At 40.2% G+C, this 6081-nt stretch overlaps 1 long non-coding RNA gene across 1 annotated transcript; it reads right to left on the bottom strand.

The window, feature by feature from the left end:
• Positions 1-4138: 4138 nt before the first annotated feature.
• LOC123732944 (uncharacterized) lies at positions 4139-5809 on the bottom strand. The gene is made up of 4 exons (XR_006763518.1): positions 5563-5809; positions 5100-5175; positions 4863-4978; positions 4139-4767 (listed from the first exon to the last, which is right to left on the bottom strand). It is a non-coding gene; the product is annotated as an uncharacterized lncRNA (long non-coding RNA).
• Between the last annotated feature and the right edge of the window lie 272 nt (positions 5810-6081).

The following is a 6081-nucleotide window of genomic DNA, read 5'->3' as shown; positions in this document are numbered from 1 at the left end:
GTGGCGATTTTCAAAACCTTAAAAATCCTATTACTCAATTTCTCAAACATATGACTATTTTGCGGCCATTTAAAGATAAGACTCTCGTTAATCTAACCACACTGTCCGATTTCAAAAAGGCTTTACAAGAAAGCAAAACATTAGAATTATGTCAGCAGAGTACCAAGCCAGAAATAATCAGACTACCCATTTTTCAAGCCAGCATATAATGTCACCAAACGGAAGACAGCTAAATGCAGCACTCACCTTTGATGATCTTCATCAGATGACAACCTAGGACATTATGTTATACAATACACTGCATGTTTTGTTCAATCAAGTTCATATTATATCAAAAACCAGCTTTTTACATTAGCAGGTGACGTTCAGAACCAGCATACCCCCGCAAACTTCCGGGAATTCGTAACATTTTACTAAATTACTCACGATAAACGTTCCACAAAAAGCATAACAATTATTTTAAGAATTATAGATACAGACCTCCTCTATGCACTTTTCGATATGTCCGATTTTAAAATAGCTTTTGGTGAAAGCACATTTTGCAATATTCTAAGTACATAGCTTAGGCATCACGGGCTCGCTATTTAGACACCCGCAAGTTTAGCACTCACCATAATCATATTTACTATTATAAACATTTCATTACCTTTTGTTGTCTTCGTCAGAATACACCCCAGGACAGCTACTTCAATAACAAATGTTGGTTTGGTCCAAAATAATCCATCGTTATATCCGAATAGCGGCGTTTTGTTTGTGCTGTTCCAGACACTATCCGAAATAGTAAAAGAAGTGTCACGCGCTTGGCGCACTTCTGACAATAAAATTCTAAGTATTCCATTACCGTACTTCGACATGTCAACCGCTGTTTAAAATCAATTCAACATTTTTCTCGTAGAAAAGCGATAATATTCCGACAGGGAATCTCCTTTTCGGCAAACAGAGGAAAAAATCCCTAAAGTGCGGTGGCGGTCGGGTCACGCGCAATAAGCTAGTGTCTCTGATGGGCCACTTGAGAAAGGCGATAATGTGTTTCAGCCTGGGGCTGGAATGACGACATTCTGTTTTTCCCGGCCTGAGCGCCTATGGACGACGTGGGAAGGTCACGTTAGAGCAGAGATCCTTAGTAAATGATAGAGATGGAAAAGAAGTTCAACAAATGGTCAGACAGGCCACTTCCTGTAAAGGAATCTCTCAGGTTTTGACCTGCCATTTGAGTTCTGTTATACTCACAGACACCATTCAAACAGTTTTAGAAAATTGAGGGTGATCCATATGTAATAAGTATATCATCTATTCTAGTTACTGAGTAGGAGTGGTAACTAGATTAAATCGGGTATGTTTTTTATCCAGCCGTGTCAATGCTGCCCCTAGCCCTAACAGGTTAAACTATTATGCAACTGCTCTCTCTCTTTGGTCCTTGAGTTAAGACTATTCTTTAATTGATCCCTTTCAGCAGTCATAACCTTTAGACTATTTTGATGCTGGTCTCTATCTTTGGTGCTTGTGGTGAGACTATCTTGTAGTTGGATCTCTCTCTGTCGTCCTGGTATTTAGGCTATTCCTGTAGCTGGTCTCTCTCAGTGGTCCTGGTATTTAGACTATTCTGTAGCTGGTCTCTCTCAGTGGTCCTGGTATTTAGACTATTCTGTAGCCTGGTCTCTCTCAGTGGTCCTGGTATTTAGACTATTCTGTAGCTGGTCTCTGCCGAGTTATTGTGGTGAGAGTATTGTGCAACTGGTCTCTGTCTTTAGTTTTTGGTTGTGAGACTATTCTGTAGCTGGTTTTTCTCTGCGGTCCTGGTATTTAGACTATTCTGTAACTGGTTTCTCTCAGCAGTCCTGGTATTTAGACTATTCTGTAGCTGGTCTCTCTAGTGGTCCTGGTATTTAGACTATTCTGTAACTGGTTTCTCTCAGTGGTCCTGGTGTTTAGACTATTCTGTAGATGGTCTCTCTCAGTGGTCCTTGTATTTAGACTATTCTGTAGCTGGTCTCTCTCAGTGGTCCTGGTATTTAGACTATTCTGTAACTGGTTTCTCTCGCGGTCCTGTTATTTAAACTATTCTGCAACTGCGTCTCTCTCTTTGGTCTTGAGTTAAGACTATTCTTTAATTGATCCCTTTCAGCAGTCATAACCTTTAGACTATTTTGATGCTGGTCTCTATCTTTGGTGCTTGTGGTGAGACTATCTTGTAGTTGGTCTCTCTCTGTCGTCCTGGTATTTAGGCTATTCTGCAGCTGGTCTCTCTCCTCAGTTTTTGTGTTAAGGCTATTCTGCCATTGATCTCTTTCCTGTGTTCGGTTGTGGTGAGAGTATTCTGCAACTTGTCTTTCTCCTTAGTTGTGGTTGTGAGAGTATTCTGTAGCTGGTCTCTCTCTTCTGTCAGGGTGTTTAGCTGGTCTGTATCTCATCTCTCTCTTTAGTCAGGTTGTTGTTACTGTTCTGTAGCTGGTCTCTCTCTTTAGTCAGGGTGTTGTAACTTGTCTGTAGCAGGTCTTTCTCTTTTGAAACTGGTCTCTCTCTTTAGTCAGGGTGTTGTAACTTGTCTGTAGCAGGTCTTTCTCTTTTGAAACTGGTCTCCTCTTTAGTCAAGTTAACTTCTAGGCTAGGCGGGACGAATTCGTCCCACCTCACGTAACAGCCACGGCTATCCTGTGGCGATTTTCAAAACCTTAAAAACCCTATTACTTCAATTTCTCAAACATATGACTATTTTACAGCCATTTAAAGATAAGATTCTCGTTAATCTAACCACACTGTCCGATTTCAAAAAGGCTTTACAACGAAAGCAAAACATTAGATTATGTCAGCAGAGTACCAAGCCAGAAATAATCAGACACCCATTTTTCAAGCCAGCATATGTCACCAAAACCAGAAGACAGCTAAATGCAGCACTCACCTTTGATGATCTTCATCAGATGACAAACCCTAGGACATTATGTTATACAATACATGCATGTTTTGTTCAATCAAGTTCATATTTATATCAAAACCAGCTTTACATTAGCATGTGACGCTCAGAACAGCAACCCCCGCAAACTCCGGGGAATTCGTTAACATTTTACTAAATTACTCACGATAAACGTTCACAAAGCAAACAATTATTTTAAGAATTATAGATACAGACCTCCTCTATGCACTCGATATGTCCGATTTTAAAATAGCTTTTTGGTGAAAGCACATTTTGCAATATTCTAAGTATATAGCCCAGGCATCACGGGCTCGCTTATTTAGACACCCGGCAAGTTTAGTACTCACCATAATCATATTTACTATTATAAAATTTTCATTACCTTTTGTTGTCTTCGTCAGAATACACACCAGGACAGCTACTTCAATAACAAATGTTGGTTTGGTCCCAAAATAATCCATCGTTATATCCGAATAGCGGCGTTTTGTTCGTATGCTTCCAGACACTATCCGAAATAGTAAAGAAGTGTCACGCGCTTGGCAAGGCAATTCGTGACAATAAAATTCTAAGTATTCCATTACCGTACATCGAAGCATGTCAACCGCTGTTTAAAATCAATTTTCACGACATTTTTCTCGTGAGAAAAGCGATAATATTCCGACAGGGAATCTCTTTTTCGCAAACAGAGGAAAAAATCCCAAAGGCGGTGGCGGTCGGGGTCACGCGCATAAGCTAGTGTCTCTGATGGGCCACTTGAGAAAGACGATAATGTGTTTCAGCCTGGGGCTGGAATGACGACATTCTGTTTTTTTCCCGGGCTCTGAGCGCCTATGGACGACGTGGGAAGTGTCACGTTAGAGCAGAGATCCTTAGTAAATGATAGAGATGGAAAAGAAGTTCAACAAATGGTCAGACAGGCCACTTCCTGTAAAGGAATCTCTCAGGTTTTGACCTGCCATTTGAGTTCTGTTATACTCACAGACACCATTCAAACAGTTTTAGAAAATTGAGGGTGTTTTCTATCCATATGTAATAAGTATATGCATATTCTAGTTACTGAGTAGGAGTGGTAACCAGATTAAATCGGGTATGTTTTTTATCCAGCCGTGTCAATGCTGCCCCTAGCCCTAACAGGTTAAACTATTCTGCAACTGCTCTCTCTCTTGGTCCTTGAGTTAAGACTATTCTTTAATTGATCCCTTTCAGCAGTCATAACCTTTGGACTATTTTGATGCTGGTCTCTATCTTTGGTGCTTGTGGTGAGACTATCTTGTAGTTGGTCTCTCTCTGTCGTCCTGGTATTTAGGCTATTCTGTAGCTGGTCTCTCTCAGTGGTCCTGGTATTTAGACTATTCTGTAGCTGGTCTCTCTCAGTGGTCCTGGTATTTAGACTATTCTGTAGCTGGTCTCTCTCAGTGGTCCTGGTATTTAGACTATTCTGTAGCTGGTCTCTCTGCCGAGTTATTGTGATGAGAGTATTGTGCAACTGGTCTCTGTCTTTAGTTGTGGTTGTGAGAGTATTCTGTAGCTGGTCTCTCTCTTCTGTCAGGGTGTTGTAGCTGGTCTGTATCTCATCTCTCTCTTTAGTCAGGTTGTTGTTACTGTTCTGTAGCTGGTCTCTCTCTTTAGTCAGGGTGTTGTAACTTGTCTGTAGCAGGTCTTTCTCTTTTTGAAACTGGTCTCTCTCTTTAGTCAGGGTGTTGTAACTTGTCTGTAGCAGGTCTTTCTCTTTTTGAAACTGGTCTCCCTCTTTAGTCAAGTTAAGACAGCTGGTGGGTTGCCGATCTCCTTCTTTAGTCAGAAGGCTGTAATTGGCATGTTGGTCTCTGTTGTGTAGTGATGATCGTTGACTCCATCTGTAAAAGGGAAAGTTAATAAATTATTCAAATATGTGTAACTATCACACCGTTGACGTTTACCAAACGTTTACCTACTTACAGTACCTACTTACGTTTACCTACTTACAGTAGACAAACAGGCCTATGAGCCCAGCCAGTAGGATAACACACAGCAGCCCCAGACACACTGCAGCAACTCCAGAGGGTCTCTTCCACCACTGAAAATGTACTGAATCACAGGGAAATATCATGTAAGAGCTTTGAACTCTCTCTGGTAACATTTAAAAAAACATATATTATCCAGGATGTTAAGGAACAAAAAAGCTGTGAGTTTGTACTTGAATTGATACCTGAAAATGTAACACTGGGCTTGTTGGGAGACGTGTCATCATCAATATCCATGGTCTGCATTGTTGGATTCTCCACCTGTGTTTGTATAGATTGTCTCTTACATTTCTAGAACTCAAATGCTATATTTTCCTCTGTTACTTCAGCTCTAGTGTAGGTTTGTATCTGTGTCTTATGTTTTGTCAAGTCAAATACTTGAAGTGAGTTTGACTTCACTTACCCAGTACAAAGGACAAAATAGTATAGTCCCAAATGCAAACTCGACCCAAGTAGTGACCCATGTATGGTGGTCAAGCTACATCAAGCACACTTCAGTATTTGACATACACAGTTATGTACTTTTGGCCCAGTTCACGGTTCACCTGCTTAGTCCCCCAGAGACACTAACATAATACATAAGAATCAGATAATAAACACTCCTCATAAAATGATGATATCTGGTTAAATAGAGAAAATAAATCTTACCACAGTCTTCGAGAGATGAAAACGGATACATCCAAATATGTTACATTGGTTTGTTAAGACGAACGAAACGAGATGTACTGAGTGAGGATGAAATGTAAGATAACATGTCCACATGTTTTTTTATAGGCTGAACTTTTTGTGTCAACATCAGCATATCCTTTCAATTATTTGGTCAAACAAGTATGAACTAATATACCACTGGATGCTGTGTTCAGATACAAGGTAACGTGGTTAAGTCAAACTCAAGTCATACTGAAGGTTCAATTTACTGAATGCTGCATGGTAGTGTTTCATTTCCCCTCTCTCTCAAGCACATAAGCTATAGGGGTCAAAGGTAAACTTTAGTTTAAAATGAATGGTTGAATGTTCAGCTACTCCAAAATTCTCAAAGCTTGGAAAACTTGGAAGGCTGAATGTGGCAAGGCAAAATGTGTCTATACCTTATTTAAAGCCCTGTCAACTGCCATTTTATAATAATGTTCAGTATTCAAACTGGGTTCTGAACTTTCTAACCTTGCT

The sequence above is a fragment of the Salmo salar genome, unplaced genomic scaffold (assembly GCF_905237065.1).
Source record: "Salmo salar unplaced genomic scaffold, Ssal_v3.1, whole genome shotgun sequence".
NCBI lineage: Eukaryota > Metazoa > Chordata > Actinopteri > Salmoniformes > Salmonidae > Salmo > Salmo salar.
This window is presented reverse-complemented; position numbering and strand designations above follow the sequence as displayed.